This window comes from Candoia aspera, chromosome 17 (assembly GCF_035149785.1).
Source record: "Candoia aspera isolate rCanAsp1 chromosome 17, rCanAsp1.hap2, whole genome shotgun sequence".
NCBI lineage: Eukaryota > Metazoa > Chordata > Lepidosauria > Squamata > Boidae > Candoia > Candoia aspera.
The window spans coordinates 10327831-10346668 of NC_086169.1; the positions used below are offsets into that span (position 1 = coordinate 10327831).

Consider the following 18838-nt stretch of genomic DNA (forward strand, 5'->3'; position numbering starts at 1 on the left):
CCAGCTTCACAACCAGCTTCTTCCAGAGTCAATGGAGAAGCCAGCAGTAAAGTTGCAGTCATGTGATGTCTTGCTTAGTGACTGATGGTGATTCACTTAATGACCGTGGTGGAAGTGAGGCCGTACATGTTGCGGTCCCTCGGTATTTGCTTAGTGACCGCAGCACTTAGCAATGGAGTCGCTGTCCCCAATTGCGGTTGCTAAGCGAGGACTACCTGTACTAAGTCCAGTGGCTTCACGAGGTGGCCTGAATCACACACCACTGTAAGATAAGGTTTCCACAGCGCTCTAAACCACAAATTCTATAGTCTAAATTCTATTTTGCATGTTTTGCAGCCCCAGCCAAACGAATGCTTGCACGATAGAGATGGTGGAGACAAGACCAGGGCAGGACAGGGCAGGAGGCCTGGTGAAGACACAAGTCAGAAGGGACGGTCCCACCTGGAGTCCTCCAAATGTGTTGGACTACAGTTCCCGTCTTCCTAGGCTAAGAGGGCCGTACCCAGCACTGCCCCGGGTCAATGCAAGTTGTAGTCTGGGACACCTGGAGGGCTTGCGTACGGGACACGAGTCCGCCCAAGAAGGCCCCTTGCCGTCTGACCGGTCTTGGTTCACTCCACGCCCATTTTCCGGCCCAGCTCTCTTCCTTCCTCTTTCAAGGCTGTTCCCACCTTCAGTGCAGGGGAGCTCCACGCAGCTGGCTGCGAGCTGCACCTCCAGGAAAGTGGACGGGCAGAGCGTCCAGTCCAACCTGTCTGTACAGATGCCAAAGCTTTGCCCTGTCTTGTGTGGGATCCCGCCCCGCCCTCCCTCTCGCAAGCCTGCTGTTGTTTCTTCCGCACACCAGCAGGAGTGGTGGGTCGGACGCCTTGCAAAATCAGAGCATCTGCCAGGTGCCTGTGAAAACCTTTTTTTCCCCTTTTTCTTTTCTTTTTTTGGTTTTGGTTTTAAATATGAAGGCCTGTTCTTCAAAATCTGCAGCTTCTAATTCCTGCTAAGACTACAGCTGCTTTGCCCCTTGCACTTCTTGTTCTAATCTGTTTTCCTCTGCCTTTTTTTAAGACACTGCATTCTTAAGTAATCTGTTTTTGGGATGGCTCATGCTTTCTTTATCCCAGCAATAGCTGGTTTTCAAATTTGCTTCTTCTTCACTTTTTGAAAATTCCTCTGCACTGATTTGTTAAGAAGAAGAAAAAATCAGTGGTGTGCCATGGTTATGCAGGGTCTTTCCTTCTTCTGCCTGCGCTGAATTTGGTGCAGTTGGCATGGGAGAAGCAGGACGCAGTCCTCCACGATGCTGACATGTGGCAAAGGGACAGAGGCAGGATGCATCTGTGTGGCTGGCAAGCTTGAGGTGCGTGGCAGCTAAGCCCCTTTTATTCATTGAGACTGTACATTCAGCTCCCCAGCTTAAAACAGAACTGAGGGGTTGGGGGTGACACTGACCAATGTGGCTTGACTGGGACTTAAGTCTGGGTCTATGCTGTGGTGGTACAGGTGACCAAGTATTGGCACCCCACTGCTTTTTTGCACGCATGGACCATCGTCCAGTGGCATTCAACATTTCCCTTATGCTGTCTCAAACCCTGGGTGGTACTAAAGAAACAATAAATGCATGACAAGGTGACAGTAGGGTTGGGTCGTTTTGGTTTCGTAAAGGTGTAATATGGTCTGTTTGGGCATAGCCTGGTAGGTGAACGCAACAATTGCCTTTTGTTGATGCAGGTTAAGGACTTGGCGTATTGTGTGAATGGAGCCGTTCTGCCAGCTCTTCTCCTGTTTTCAGCTCCCGGCGCATGCGGAGAATCAGTCCCATGGCAAACTTCTGGAAGCTGAAGAATTCACTTCCTCTGTTGGTTTATTCCCCCTCCCTAACCAGATTTGTTTCAGATCAAGGAGTCTTGGGATGCTGAAGACATAAGCTGGCCCTGAATCTGACACAGGTATACTGCCTCTGCTTATGGAGGCTTCACAACCCATTCATGCCCGTTTTCTTAATCTGAACTCACAAATTGTACCTCCTCCTCCTCCTCCCTCTGTGTCTCTGTAGACCCGGCCCATGGAGACAGAAAACGAGGACTTGAGCTCTGGCCCAAGCCTTGAGTCAAGTCCCGTCTCGTTTGGCAACACACTGGCAGAGGATGACGAGGCACGGGTGCGAGAGCCAAACACTGCCTTTCCTTTCCAGACCAAGCGTTTCCTCACCGGGAGCCACATCATAAACCCGGTATGTCCTTTGGAGGTAAAACCACTTGCTGAGGGATCTGTGCTCAGTGGGAAAGACGACAGTACTGGGAAGGGGAGAGGCCTCTGGGTGGCACCCCTACCTCTGGGGAGGACCTGGTTTCCTTCTTGTCCCCTCCCTGGCCACCATCCTGACTCAGGCCTTTCTTTCACGCCCAGCAACCGGGCACCTGGCCAGGAGACACCTGCCTGGAAACACAAGACTACCTATTACAAGCCAGCAACAAACACAACAGTCTCCGCCACCAAACAACTTCCTCATATCAAGATTAAAACATTCCTCTTCCTCCTCTCCCTGTTTGAATTACAGAGCTGGGTGCTTTACAGGTAGTCCTCAGTTAACAACCATTCGTTTAGTGACGGTTCGGACATACAATGGTGTTGAAAAAAATGACTTACAACCAGTCCTCACGCTTATGACCATCACAGCGTCCCCACGGTCACGTGGTCACAATTTGGGCGCCTGGCAACTGGTTCGCATTTATGACCGTCGCAGCATCCCGTGGTCACATGGTCTCCATCTTCCACCTTCCTGGCCAGCTTCCAGCAAGCAAAATCAGTGGGGAACCATATGATTTGCTTAACAACCATGTGGTTTGCTTAACACCTGCAGTGATTCGCTTAACGACCGCCACAAAAAAGGTTGTAAAATCAGGTCAGATTCACTTAATGACCACTTCATTTAGCAAGCAAAATTCTGGTCCCAACTTTGGTCATTAAGCGAGGACTACCTGTGCTTAATTTTGAACAGAACGCCTCCCTTGGGCAGATCTTTCCTCCAAGCAGCTCTGGGGAAACCATCATTTCTCCAGGACTCGCTGCCTTTTGGTAGCTAGAGGAATGCCATCAGTTTAAAAAGTTTCCTCTGGATGTTTTCAGTTCCAACACTCGGGAAGTATCCTGGCTTGTCCATGGAAGATGTTCTGGGGGAAAGAAATCCCAGAACCAAACAGGAGACATTTGTCCTGAATGGAAGGGCAAGAAGGTAGGGAGGCTGCCCTTACACGCTCTCTCCAGTTGGCTGGGTGTGTGTACAGAATTATTTCCGTTTGGCTTGTCTCCTGGGCCTCAAACTGCACATGGCTTCATTCAACCTGGTTAGTGAACTAACCCATTTTCTAGGTTCAAGCAATATACCAAATCGGTTTAATCAGGAGCCTGGATTAGCGCAACATGCTAAGCCTCTCAAATCGCGCCCCCCCAACAAACCAACATAAACAGAAACCAAGGTGAGCCTTGCCAAGTTGCCACTAGGTTACATTTTTTGTACAAACCCAGCCAGTGTATTTCTTCAAAGCCTTCCCTCCACCCCCATCTTGTCCTGTGGGGAACTTTTAAAAAGAGAAAAATTTTCAGAGATGCACGAGTGATTATTTCTAGGCTCCAGAATTCCCATTTCTCAGACCTTAATTCGTATTTGTGAGAGCAGAACTGGGCAGTTGAATTATTCCAGATCAATTAACACGGAGTGTGGCGTAGGCAGAAAAGCTAAGCTGGACGGGGCCTGGTTAGTTCTTGGATGGGCCTGCCCCAGGTTAGAGCAGGCCCGTAGGCTGCACAGTAGCTGGAAAGCATCAGAAGTCCCGGCAAACGATTCACATTCTGCCCAAGAGCACCGGCAGAGAGTTGCTAGCTTTTGTAAAAGCTGTGGGTTGTGGCTCGGCTTCCGGGCAGAGCGCCAGGCATGTTTGGGGCACATCAACTGGGCACGGCGGCCTTCCTAGGCAGGCCCTCACACGTCTGGCAGGGACACAATGACAGATCCATTGAGTTAGGTGACCTTCTGGCACCAACTGCTGACACTGCTGTTGGCCAGATAAAATTCCCTGCCACGCAGCCAGCCATGGTTCACGTTATCCCACAAATCCCACAGGATCCCTCTGCGTTCCGGCTGGTCTTCTGGCTCATCAATTCGCTTCCAAGGGGCAGCGAGCAGAGGAGGGCTCAGGGCCACCTTGACAACAGGGAGGCCCCCTAGCCCAAGGCCCCTGGGAACATTGAGGAATCGATCACTGAACCCATCTCATCAGCTCCACTCAAACGCTGGCTGGGGAATTCTGGGAGTTGAAGTCCACCCATCTTAAAGTGGCCAAGGTTGAGAAACCCTGAGGAACTAGAGCAGTGTTTCTCAACCTTGAGGATCATCAAAGACCTTCCAGAAATGCTGGGTCTTAGCTATTTTCCAGGAGGTCATCAGAAGGACAGGCCATTTCTGCCTCTTTCCCAAGCAAGGGGAGCAGCCACCGAGAATGTGCCCCTTCCTGACAGGAGGACACCTTCAGCAGGTGCTCTCAATTCACCCAGGTGAGGTGGCCTCTAAGATTACTGAGCCGCAGAAGGTTTTCCAGATAATAACCAGCACCTTGAATGGCACTCAGGAGCCATTCTGCTCCAGGAACCCCATAACTGTCCTGTAAGTACACGGGCATCTGCATTTTGGACCAACTGGAATTTCTGGGATATCTCCAAGGACAGCCCCATCCAGGTACGAGGTGACAAGGATGGGACTGTCTTTAGGGTTCGAGGTAAGGCTACAACAAAGGCCCTCCTGGCCACTGTCTTCACCTGTTTCTCCAGCAGAGCCATGGGAGGACTCCCCCTCCCCCCGATTGTGACCCCAACAAAAGCCAATGTTCGTATCAGCCCAGAATCAGCTGGCTTCTGAACCAGCTTCTTGCTTGGGTTGAGCATGATCCTGTTTCTCTCTATCCAGGCACTGGGTCGGAACTTCCATGGCATTTCACATTCAACGTATGGGGGAGGCATAGAGCTGAGCAGCATCAGCACATCGTGATATCTCACTCCAGGCCAAGAGAGGACCTCACTCAACAGCTTCATGGAGATGTTAACCAGGATGCGGGAGGGAACTGAGCCCTGGGGCACCCTATAGCGGAGCGCTCACAGGCTCCGTTTTATTTCTTCTGCAGCCGCCAACCGGACCACCAAAAAACAGTGCCTCCCATGCCTAGCCTTCACAGGCGGCCCAGGAGGGCACATTATCCAAGGTTCCTACCACCCATGCCTCGATACAAATCATCGGTGAGAGCAACTGATGCAGTTTCTGTGCCATGCCCAGCCTGAATCTTGACTGCCAACGAGTCAAGTAATCTTCTAGGACCCTCCAAAACTGTCACTCCACCATGCTTTCCAGCCCCCCCCCCCCCAAGTTTATGGCTCAAAGTTTTGTGTGAACCAGGAAATGGGTTGGTTTTACGTGTATTGCCACAGGGGGCAATAAGAATTTGGAAACAAGGAGCATACAAATGGGGTGAGGGGTAAAGGGACGGACGGATGGACGGATATGTAGCATCTATACGTCCTGCCCCAAACCTGCCAATCCTGGCCAACAGTAAGATAAATCAATCAATACGAAAAGGCACGTAAGTCAGATAAAAGCAAATACACAGAGCCTAACAGTGAGAAAGTGGTGGAAGCTCATTTCAACAAAAATAGTTTTAACGTATTTACAGAAAGTAAACAGGGTTGGGACCATCCGTATATCCAGGGGGAGGGTATTCCAAAGTGCAGACCCACCAAAAGGGTCTGTCACCTGAACCTCATGAACTGGGGGACCCTTTGTTGATGTTCAGACCAAATGGGCAAATCCTGTTGTGGTGTGAAGAACAGAACGGGGAAGGAATAGCAGGGGACCAAAATTAGTATGGAGGCAAAGTTGCCTGCTGAAAAAGCCGTATTCAAAGACTTCCCTAAATGAAAGCTGGATCAGTGCTATGCAGGCCTTGGCGTTATGCTGTTCCAGAGGGTCCCTGAGAAGGCACGTCTCCACGTTCCCAGAAGATGACATTGTTTTATTGATAGGACCTGTAGCGTGTCAGTCTTACTAGGATGGGACACACCGCCCAAAAAACGACAGTCTGGCAGATAACAAGGCCCTTGGCCACGAAGGAATGACAATCAGCATTTTAATTGTGTCTGGAAGCCAACTAGTAGCCACTGCAGCTGGCAGAGCAGAGGTGTTTCATCGGTGAACTGAAATGCATCCATAGCTACAATGCGCTCTGAACGGTCTTCAAGGGCAGTCCCGCATAAAGCACACTGCAGTAGTCCAAACACTAGGCGGCAAAGGCATGAGTGATCTCCCAATTCAAGAAAGGGATTAGTTAGTGCACAAGACGGATCTGTGCAAAGGCCATCCTGGTACTTGTGAGTTCCGGAGGACCCCCAAATTAGGTTCCAGGTCCATTCACAGAAGTGCAGCCTCATCAAGAACTAAATCCCAGAAATCGAAAGATGCTTCCATTCACATCCATTTGATCTTGCTAAGGTTGAGCCTAAGACTGTTTCTTCCCTTCCAAAAGTGGACAACTCCCAGATGCCAGGACAGAATCTTGACGGCATCACATATTGAGATACATAACTGGGCATCGTCTGCATCCCTGGCCCATGTTGGCAGATGATCTCCCACAGTGTCCTCATTAGATGTTAAACAGGAGTGGGGAAAGTCTGGAGACTTAACACTAACTGGAACTGACCACAAGGAAGGGAGACCCACCACAGTACAGTGACCCCCACTCCACCCCACCCCCACCCCTTAAAGATGGCCCAGAAGGATACCATGATCCACAGCACTGAAGGTTGATGACAGGTCAAGCAGGATCAGGAAGGTCACACCACTTCGGATTCCACCAGAGGTCATTCTCAAGCCCAGTAAATATAAATGCTGCCTCAGTACTGTACTGGGCCTGAAACTTGACTGAAAAGGGTCCAGATGCCTGGAATATTCCCTCTTAACAGCTACAAAGATATTCCCTGAAAGTTGTCCAGGTGATCCTAAAAATAACTGTTCTGCCACTCTTATTGCTATGGCATAGATCTTAAGACAGGCTCATACAAATATCTGAGTGGACCTACTCTTAGGAGCAATCCTATCCAAGGCCACGTGTGCTCCATCATTCTGAGCACCTTGCTCAAACTGCCCATCAGAGCCTCAGGCAATTCAAGAACCATCTGAAGACCAGGTAGGTGCATCAGGTGCTGAGGTCAAATAGAACCATCCTGCCTGTGGTGGTGGAGCAACACCAGCAACTTCCAAGGTAGACAGAGATCTGACCTCATGAAGAACAGATGTTAACATCCCTCATTCAGATCCTGTTGCACGTTGCAAAAACCAGATTCGGTGTGTGAGCACCAACACGGATCTGGACCTTAGTAATCTGGATCAGGCCCATGGTTGTCATGGCAGCCATGAATTCCCAAAGTGCTTCAGATTGCGCATTAGGCAGGTTGAAGTCTCCCAGAACCATCAGCCTAGGAAACATCACTGCCAGTCCATCAAGTAATTTGCAGAGGGAGGCTGGTACAGCAGCACCAATCCCAACTGATGCCCCAAGCCCAACTTCACAAAGAAGGTCTCCTACCTGATTATCTGTGAAGCAGCACCTCTGAAAGCCACCAGAACCTCTCGAATTACAGTGGTTGCTCTACCTCCCCCCATTCTGGGATCATGACTGATGGCACCCTTGAAACCCAGATGGGCGTACTCTACACCAGTGTTCCTCAACCTCAGTGGTGTTAAGATGTGTGGACTTCAACTCCCAGAACTCCCCAGCCAGCATGGCTGGCTGGGGAATTCTGGGAGTTGAAGTCCACACTTCTTAACGCCACTGAGGTTGAGGAACACTGGTCTAGGTTCACACAATAAGCTCATAATAGAGTAGAATTCTGGGAGCTGAAGTCCACACATCTTAACATTGCTGAGGTTGAGGAACACTGGTCTACACATACACCCATTCAGGTCTCAGTGATACACCAGAGATCTGCCCTCTCACCCACAATAAGACCATGGATAAGGAACAGCTCACTACCAGCAGGGCTGGCATTCTGATGACCTGGTACCCAGAATGACCATGGGGGCCAGAAGGTGGAATTGGAAAGAGAAAACCAAGAAGGCAAAATGGCTCTCTGCTGAGACACTAGAAGTAGCCCAAGAAAGAAGGAAAGCAAAAGGCAACAGTGATAGGGGGAGATATGCCCAATTAAATGCAAAATTCCAGAGGTTAGCCAGAAGAGATAAGGAATTATTTTTAAACAAGCAATGCGCAGAAGTGGAAGAAGACAATAGAATAGGAAGGACAAGAGATCTCTTCCAGAAAATTAGAAACATCGGAAGTAAATTCCAGGCCAAAATGGGTATGATCAAAAGCAAAGATGGCAAGGACCTAACAGAAGAAGAAGAGATCAAGAAAAGGTGGCAAGAATATACGGAAGACCTGTATAGGAAGGATAACAATATCGGGGATAGCTCTGATGGTGTGGTCAGTGAGCTAGAGCCAGACATCCTGAAGAGTAGGTTGAATGGGCCTTAAGAAGCATTGCTAATAACAAGGCAGCAGGAGACGACGGCATCCCAGCTGAACCGTTCAAAATCTTGCAAGATGATGCTGTCAAGGTAATGCATGCTATATGCCAGCAAATTTGGAAAACACAAGAATGGCCATCAGATTGGAAAAAATCAACTTATATCCCCATACCTGAAGAATCTGTATAACGACCAAGTAGCAACAGTAAGAACAGACCACGGAACAACAGACTGGTTTAAGATTGGGAAAGGAGTACGGCAGGGCTGTATACTCTCACCCTACCTATTCAACTTGTATGCAGAACACATCTTGCGACAAGCTGGCCTTGAGGAATCCAAGGCTGGAGTTAAAATCTCTGGAAGAAACATTAACAATCTCAGATATGCAGATGATACCACCTTGATGGCTGAAAGTGAAGAGGAACTGAGGAGCCTTATGATGAAGGTGAAAGAAGAAAGTGCAAAAGCTGGTTTGCAGCTAAACCTCAAAAAAACCAAGATTATGGCAACCAGCTTGATTGATAACTGGCAAACAGAGGGAGAAAATGTAGAAGCAGTGAAAGACTTTGTATTTCTAGGTGCGAAGATTACTGCAGATGCTGACTACAGTCAGGAAATCAGAAGACGTTTAATCCTTGGGAGAAGAGCAATGACAAATCTCGATAAAATAGTTAAGAGCAGAGACATCACACTGACGACAAAGGCCCGCATAGTTAAAGCAATGGTGTTCCCTGTAGTAACATATGGCTGCGAGAGCTGGACCATAAGGAAGGCTGAGCGAAGGAAGATCGATGCTTTTAAACTGTGGTGTTGGAGGAAAATTCTGAGAGTGCCTTGGACTGCAAGAAGATCAAACCAGTCCATCCTCCAGGAAATAAAGCCAGACTGCTCACTTGAGGGAATGATATTAAAGGCAAAACTGAAATACTTTGGCCACATAATGAGAAGACAGGACACCCTGGAGAAGATGCTGATGGTAGGGAGAGTGGAAGGCAAAAGGAAGAGGGGCCGACCAAGGGCAAGATGGATGGATGATATTCTAGAGGTGACGGACTCGTCCCTGGGGGAGCTGGGGGTGTTGACGACCGCCAGGACGCTCTGGCGTGGGCTGGTCCATGAAGTCACGAAGAGTCGGAAGCGACTAAACGAATAAACAACAACAATCCCCATACCAAAAAAGGGGAACACTAAAGAATGTTCAAACTATCGAACAGTGGCACTCATTTCACATGCCAGTAAGGTAATGCTCAAAATCCTGCAAGGTAGACTCCAGCAATTCATGGAGCGAGAATTGCCAGATGTACAAGCTGGGTTTAGAAAAGGCAGAGGAACTAGAGACCAAATTGCCAATATCCACTGGATAATGGGAAAAGCCAGGGAGTTTCAGAAAAACATCTATTTGTTTTATTGACTATTCTAAAACCTTTGACTGTGTGGACCATAACAAATTGTGGCAAGTTCTTAGCGGTATGGGGATACCAAGTCATCTTGTCTGCCTCCTGAAGAATCTGTATAACGACCAAGTAGCGACAGTCAGAACAGACCACGGAACAACGGACTGGTTTAAGATTGGGAAAGGAGTGCGGCAGGGCTGTCTACTCTCACCCTGCCTATTCAACTTGTACGCAGAACACATCATGCAACATGCTGGGCTTGAGGCATCCAAGGCTGGAGTTAAAATCGCTGGAAGAAACATTAACAATCTCAGATATGCAGATGATACCACTTTGATGGCTGAAAGCGAAGAGGAACTGAGGAGCCTTATGATGAAGGTGAAAGAAGAAAGTGCAAAAGCTGGCTTGCAGCTAAACCTCAAAGAAACCAAGATTATGGCAACCAGCTTGATTGATAACTGGCAAATAGAGGGAGAAAATGTAGAAGCAGTGAAAGACTTTGTATTCCTAGGTGCAAAGATTACTGCAGATGCTGACTGCAGTCAGGAAATCAGAAGACGCTTAATCCTTGGGAGAAGAGCAATGACCAATCTTGATAAAATAGTTAAGAGCAGAGACATCACACTGACGACAAAGGCCCGCATAGTTAAAGCAATGGTGTTCCCCGTAGTAACATATGGCTGCGAGAGCTGGACCATAAGGAAGGCTGAGCGAAGGAAGATCGATGCTTTTGAACTGTGGTGTTGGAGGAAAATTCTGAGGGTGCCTTGGACTGCAAGAAGATCAAACCAGTCCATCCTCCAGGAAATAAAGCCAGACTGCTCGCTTGAGGGAATGATATTAAAGGCAAAACTGAAATACTTTGGCCACATAATGAGAAGACAGGACACCCTGGAGAAGATGCTGATGCTAGGGAGAGTGGAGGGCAAAAGGAAGAGGGGCCGACCAAGGGCAAGATGGATGGATGATATTCTAGAGGTGAGGGACTCGTCCCTGGGGGAGCTGGGGGTGTTGACGACCGCCAGGACGCTCTGGCGTGGGCTGGTCCCTGAAGTCACGAAGAGTCGGAAGCGACTAAACGAATAAACAACAACAAAACCAAGTCTGACTTCCCTAGGAGTGGCCCACCCCTGCCTCCAGCATAACCCCCTCTGCCCAGTGACTACCAAGATATTCCTCCTATCTGCCCAATCTCCCCCCCATCTGTGCCACCCCAACCCAAGGCCCGCTCACCACACTTCTACTGTCCAAGGCCAAGCAGTCCACCCTCTAATCAACATCTGACTAGCACTTAGCAGTGCCCAAGTACCACTTTCCCCACAACTCAATATCCGCCACCCCCCTCTAGTCAGGTCCCCCTCTTGCCAGGCCAGCAGGTAGCTGCCAACCAACCACAGTCACATTCAGGGGCAGGTTGGAGAGAGACTGCCTCTCACCAGGAAACAGCCAACTCTTTCCTCCCCCCATTCCAAGTTCATCCACAGCCGTAAATTCCCCCCATATCTGTAGTCAAAAGCCAGAGTAGCTCCATAGCGATGATTTTAAGTCTGTAAACTAATCCAGCAAACCAGCTTCTGCTGCCAGAGATCCCCACACACCAGTTTAGCCACCACTGTTCATCAACGAAATCTGGCAGACCAGCTGCATCTCCAGCCTCTGCCCAGTATCTGCCACACCTCAGCATCATCATCTGGGCCACGGACACCTCAGTCAAGGGCATCACTTGAGGTCCCAGCTCTTCTTCGTGAGCAGGCCTCCAATCTGGATCTGCCCTGGTAGCCTCCACTGGTCCTCCACTGGCCCACTGGCCCTTGTTGCAGTTGAGTGGCCCCTGCTGCCCCTCATGTGCAGCAACCCAATATTCCCACAACCTCTGGCCTACACAGATGCTCCAAGCTAACGATAACGGCTCCAGTCTCCTGGTCCTCATCACAACGGATGCATGGCAGATTTGAGGAAGAAGCAAGATCATCCCTATCTATGACTTCTCAGCCTGAGGATGTTGCTTCAATGCTTCCCATGCAGAGGCTGAAGATGACTTTTTGCATCTCCTAGGCTCAGCAGGACAAATAAGGAAATCCAGCACCCTTTCCTTGGACAGCCTTGCGTTCAGCTCCTGATGGCCATTTGCTATTTAAGTTCAAATTAAGTTCATTTTATTTCATGGGAAAGGGTTTCACGTGGTATTATGGGAGCTCTACAACCCACAGGTTCCACATTGCCAAATCAGGTCTTATTCCATAATAAATTCATTAGTCATGAACACAGGTTTCTGTTGTTTTTGCATAAAGCAGATGTCCTCCCATTGAGCCACAGAGGTACTGAACACAAGGAAGCCTTTCTTCAGAAGAATGAAAAACTGTCCTCTCTTAGAACAGGGTTCAAACCATTTGACACATGAACAACTTCTGGTGGCCACCAGCAACATAAGAACGTTAAGAAGGCTATAATTTGACCTTTCCTGTTGTGGTTTTTCCACCAAGCTGCACTCTCCAGTTGTAGAGGTCTCATATCTTTTTCTTGCAAGAGAAAAGCATTTTGAAAGGCTGGTTTAGAACAAATGAATGGAATTCTATTATGCTAAGCCATGATGTCTTGGACTTAGGGTAGAGCTATGCTTAAGCTGGATCTATTCCATTTCCATTCAAATTTTATTAAAATTAAGTTAGAGCAGTGTTTCTCAACCTTGGCAACCTTAAGATGTGGGGACTTCAACTCCCCACATCTTAAGGTTGCCAAGGTTGAGAAACACTGAGTTAGAGTAAATTAATCAAATACAGCTAACATGACTATTCCCTGTGTATTTAAATGTGCCAGTCACATTAAAAATTGCCACTAGGTTGAAGATCACGGGTTCTGGGCCCACAGTGATTTAGCATCCATGTGAATCCATCCAATTCTTTCTTGCTCAACAATGGTGCTTAAAACAAACCACAGCTTATTGTAATGTTTGCAGCTTGTGTCGCTTTCTGTCTCAATGACAGAGCAGGAAACCAAAGATTTAATCCTGCAAGGGCCAGTTGGAGGAAGGTAGTATATTATTGTATTTCTTTGTTTAACTTTGTTTTATTCCTTTTAAATTTTGCTGGTCATTGACCAAATAAATATCACTGATTGATTGAAACAAAAGAATCGATAAGTAACAGCTCTGCAACCTCAAATCAGCATTGTATAATTAAAAAATGGTTATCAGCCCCCTCAATCAGACCAAATGTCCTCTTAAGATTCAGACACATTCTTCCCAGGGACGCCATACAACAACCTTGAAAGGCAGGCCGATAATATGAGATAAACTACCTTATCCCAGACTTTCAAGGCGGACACACATTTTTCCCTCGAACTGAAACAGGAACTGAACTGCTCACCCCAAAGGGTCCATAGGAGGCTACATCTGTGCAAGTTGTGGGACAAGGCAAAAACAGTGTAGTATTTTGACAGCTCGCTCTGGGGTATAAAAACAAGGAAGGGTTCATTCAAATCTGTGCTGTTTAGTATGTGCCCAGTTGCTTCACTGCCACTGACACAGTCTGTCAAATTTGGCCAAATGGTGTTGCCCAAAAGCCAGCTCTTCAGCAAAGGATCGTTACCTTGTTGTGGTGCTGGAGCTTGAGCACCTCAATGATGCCATGAGCTAAACCATGAAGGGCCACCCAAGACGGGAAGGTCATGACAGAGAGGTCAGACTAAATGCGATCCCTGGGGAAGGTAATGGCAACCCACCCCAGTATTCTTGCCGTGAAAACTAAATGGATCAGTACAACGAGAGATATGTCGGTATACCATCGGAAGGTGAGACCCCCAGGTCGGAAGATGGTCAAAATGCTACTGGGGAGGAACAGAGGATGAGTTCAAGTAGCCCCAGACGTGATGACGCAGCTAGCTCAAAGCCGAAAGGACGGCTAGCGGCCGACGGTGCTGGTGGTGAACGGCGAATCCGATGTTCTAAGGATCAACACACCATCGGAACCTGGAATGTAAGATCTATGAGCCAGGGCAAATTGGATGTGGTTATTGGTGAGATGTCAAGATTAAAGATAGACATTCTGGGCGTCAGTGAACTGAAATGGACTGGAATGGGCCACTTCACATCAAATGACCACCAGATCTACTACTGCGGACAAGAGGACCACAGAAGAAATGGAGTAGCCTTCATAATTAATAGTAAAGTGGCTAAAGCAGTGCTTGGATACAACCCAAAAAATGACAGGATGATCTCAATTCGAATTCAGGGCAAGCCATCTAACATCACAGTGATCCAAATATACGCCCCAACCACAGATGCTGAAGAAGCTGAAGTAGAGCAGTTCTATGAGGATCTGCAGCACCTACTGGACAACACGCCTAAAAGAGATGTTATTTTCATCACAGAAGACTGGAATGCCAAGGTGGGCAGTCAAAGGACACCTGGAATTACAGGTAAGCCTGGCCTGGGAGAACAAAACGAAGCAGGACACAGGCTGATAGAACTTTGCCAAGACAACTCACTCTGCATCACAAACACTCTCTTCCAACAACCTAAGAGACGGCTTTATACATGGACTTCACCAGATGGACAACACCGAAATTAGACTGACTACATCCTTTGCAGCCAAAGGTGGCGGACGTCTGTACAGTCGGTAAAAACAAGGCCTGGAGCTGACTGTAGTTCAAGATCACGAACTTCTTCTTGCACAATTTAGGATCAGACTCAAGAGATTAGGGAAGACCCACAGATCAGCTAGATAGGAGCTCACTAATATTCCTGAGGAATATGCAGTGGAGGTGAAGAATAGATTTAAGGGACTGGACTTAGTAGATGGGGTCCCGGAAGAACTCTGGACAGAAGTTGGCAGCATTGTTCAGGAGGCGGCAACAAAATACATCCCAAAGAAAGAGAAAACCAAGAAGGCAAAATGGCTGTCTGCTGAGACACTAGAAGCAGCCCAAGAAAGAAGGAAAGCAAAAGGCAACAGTGATAGGGGGAGATATGCCCAATTAAATGCAAAATTCCAGAGGCTAGCCAGAAGAGATAAGGAATTATTTTTAAACAAGCAATGCGTGGAAGTGGAAGAAGACAATAGAGTAGGAAGGACAAGAGACCTCTTCCAGAAAATTAGAAACATCGGAGGTAAATTCCAGGCCAAAATGGGTATGATCAAAAACAAAGATGGCAAGGACCTAACAGAAGAAGAAGAGATCAAGAAAAGGTGGCAAGAATATACCGAAGACCTGTATAGGAAGGATAACAATATCGGGGATAGCTTTGATGGTGTGGTCAGTGAGTTAGAGCCAGACATCCTGAAGAGTGAGGTTGAGTGGGCCTTAAGAAGCATTGCTAATAACAAGGCAGCAGGAGACGACGGCATCCCAGCTGAACCGTTCAAAATCTTGCAAGATGATGCTGTCAAGGTAATGCATGCTATATGCCAGCAAATTTGGAAAACACAAGAATGGCCATCAGATTGGAAAAAATCAACTTATATCCCCATACCAAAAAAGGGGAACACTAAAGAATGTTCAAACTATCGAACAGTGGCACTCATTTCACATGCCAGTAAGGTAATGCTCAAGATCCTGCAAGGTAGACTTCAGCAGTTCATGGAGCGAGAATTGCCAGATGTACAAGCTGGGTTTAGAAAAGGCAGAGGAACTAGGGACCAAATTGCCAATATCCGCTGGATAATGGAAAAAGCCAGGGAGTTTCAGAAAAACATCTATTTCTGTTTTATTGACTATTCTAAAGCCTTTGACTGTGTGGACCATAACAAATTGTGGCAAGTTCTTAGTGGTATGGGGATACCAAGTCATCTTGTCTGCCTCCTGAAGACTCTGTATAACGACCAAGTAGCAACAGTAAGAACAGACCACGGAACAACGGACTGGTTTAAGATTGGGAAAGGAGTACGGCAGGGCTGTATCCTCTCACCCTACCTATTCAACTTGTATGCAGAACACATCATGCGACAAGCTGGCCTTGAGGAATCCAAGGCTGGAGTTCAAATCTCTGGAAGAAACATTAACAATCTCAGAGATGCAGATGATACCACTTTGATGGCTGAAAGCGAAGAGGAACTGAGGAGCCTTATGATGAAGGTGAAAGAAGAAAGTGAAAAAGCTGGCTTGCAGCTAAACCTCAAAAAAACCAAGATTATGGCAACCAGCTTGATTGATAACTGGCAAATAGAGGGAGAAAATGTAGAAGCAGTGAAAGACTTTGTATTCCTAGGTGCAAAGATTACTGCAGATGCTGACTGCAGTCAGGAAATCAGAAGATGCTTAATCCTTGGGAGAAGAGCAATGACAAATCTTGATAAAATAGTTAAGAGCAGAGACATCACACTGACAACAAAGGTCCGCATAGTTAAAGCAATGGTGTTCCCAGTAGTAACACATGGCTGCAAGAGTTGGATCATAAGGAAGGCTGAGCGAAGGAAGATCGATGCTTTGGAACTGTGGTGCTGGAGGAAAATTCTGAGAGTGCCTTGGACTGCAAGAAGAACAAACTGGTCCATCCTCCAGGAAATAACGCCAGACTGCTCACTTGAGGGAATGATATTAAAGGCAAAACTGAAATACTTTGGCCACCTAATGAGAAGACAGGACACCCTGGAGAAGGTGCTGATGCTGGGGAGAGTGGAGGGCAAAAGGAAGAGGGGCCGACCAAGGGCAAGGTGGATGGATGATATTCTAGAGGTGACGGACTCGTCCCTGGGGGAGCTGGGGGTGTTGACGACCGACAGGAAGCTCTGGCATGGGCTGGTCCATGAAGTCACGAAGAGTCGGAAGCGACTAAACAAATAAACAACAAAAGCCAACTATGAGCACGGGCAGGAAAGCATTGCCAAATTGGCTTCAATTTGGCTTCACTGTGAACTCCATTTTGACTTCACCATGAACCCCAAAGCCCACCAGATGTGGCTAAAAATTAATAAACTCAGTGCTCCCCAACCTTGCTCTGGTATCCTCTTGGGCAAAGGAAAAAGGTCGAAGGATGCTACACAACAGTGGGGATCATAGCTGAATGGCAGGCGGGACGTGCAACATGGAAGAGACCTGGGTTTCAATCATGCCATCTCCAGGTGGGACGGCGGAAATGTCTTGACATCCAGGACTGTCCTCGTCGGCATGGCAAGGATTGGGCTGAGTGGACCAGTAGCCTGAGCACAGCTAATCTCATTCATCACGCTAAGCCATGCTTCTTAAACCATGGTTTATGGACTAAACCACAGCGTGCTAAACAAGAACTAAACAAACCACACTGTTGCTTCAGTTGTTGCTGTCTTCTCTGACTTCAGAAGTCTGAAAGGATGAGTCACCCCAATAAATGATTTTTTTTAAAAGGTGCTGAATCTTCCATGCATACCTCAAATCTTTCTTTTAAGCTAATAGGATTCACAACAGAAAGCATGTGACTCAGCCCCAAAAACCATTATGTGGGTAGCTCCCAAAATAACATTAATCCCGGGGACTCAGTAGTCATTTAACAGGCAGCTTAGGGAATATCTTCTTGGCTTCAACCACCATGCCACTCCTTGAATGTGAATTTAAATCTAGGTTTTGACGTAAACAGACACGTGTTGACATGCTGTAACACAGTCACAACATCAGATGACCACTCTTTATTTATCTGTTTGTTTGTTTATTTATAATATTTTTATCTCCCCCCCAAAATACAGGCAGCTAGCAATAAAATAAAACAACAAATAAACAAATAAACAGTCCAATAATCCATTTCATTAGTGGGTAGTATATTATTGTATTTCTTTGTTTTACTGTTTTTCTCTTTTAAATTTTGCTGGTCATTAATCAAATAAATATTACTGATTGGTTGAAACAAACAAAAGAATCCATAAGTAACAGCTCTGCAACCTCAAATCAGCATTGTATCATTAAAAAATGGTTACTCAGCCCCCCCCCCCCTCAGTCAAACCAAATGTTCTCTTAAGATTCAAACACGTTCTTCCCAGGGACGCCATACAACAACCTTGAAAGGCAGGCCGATAATATTGTTCCTGCCATCAGACAGAAGAGAGGACTGCAAACTTCCCAAATTGGACGCATGGCGGCCCATCAGTGCCAACTAGCCTGGCATTTTCCTGGGAATGATGAGTGTGGAGTGTGAACCCTCTCCAGGGTGCTCGATAGGGAAGGTTGAATGAGAAGTCATTCTCAATGTCCTGGCTGGGTTCCCACAACATACAAGAGAAGGCTCAAACAAGATTGGATACTTGGTGGTCCAACATATTCCTAGGAATCTTCCTCATGTGTGTGATCTGGGCCATCATATTAGACCATGGCTGGCTGGGGGATTCTGGGAGTTGAAGTCCACACATCTTAAAGTGGCCAAGGTTGACAAACGCTGCTCCAGAACTTCATCCACACTCAAAGAATGGTCCTTTATAGAACCATGATCCTTTTAATCCCTCAACCCCAGAACAGAACCTTAGGCTTTCAGTAAAACATGAGCTGGGTTTACATATGGCATTAAGCTTGTTATATGCTGTACACGTGGCATATGGCTTGCTTAGTTGCCGTGTTGTGTAAATTCAGCCACCAGTACAGTAATTTCTTCAACCAATCTCCATTCAATTCACATCAATTCTACTTTTATGTGCTCAAAGGTGGAAAGACTCAATCTTACCTACAATGGAAGAAGGGATGGTAAAGTTGATGAATTGGCTGAGATGGCAAAATTGACAGCTTTGATTAGAGAAAAGACATTGACTCATTTTATGGCAAATTAGAAGCCCCTTTTGGCCGTTTTGCATGAAACAGAAAAAATGAAATTATGATATATGGATTTGATGATTCGTAATATTAGTTGAGGGACGCGGTGGCGCTGCGGGTTAAACCGCTGAGCTGCTGAGCTTGCCGATCGGAAGGTCGGCGGTTCGAATCCGCG

At 47.2% G+C, this 18838-nt stretch overlaps 1 protein-coding gene across 1 annotated transcript in view; it reads right to left on the bottom strand.

Annotated features, from left to right (window-relative positions):
• Positions 1 to 6177: 6177 nt before the first annotated feature.
• Positions 6178 to 18838, bottom strand: part of COPA (COPI coat complex subunit alpha) — a 307095-nt gene continuing 294434 nt past the window's right edge. The window contains exon 34 of the transcript XR_010068808.1: positions 6178 to 6188. The gene's annotated coding sequence lies outside the window, so the exon portion shown is untranslated. The remainder of the gene's footprint in view (positions 6189 to 18838) is intronic.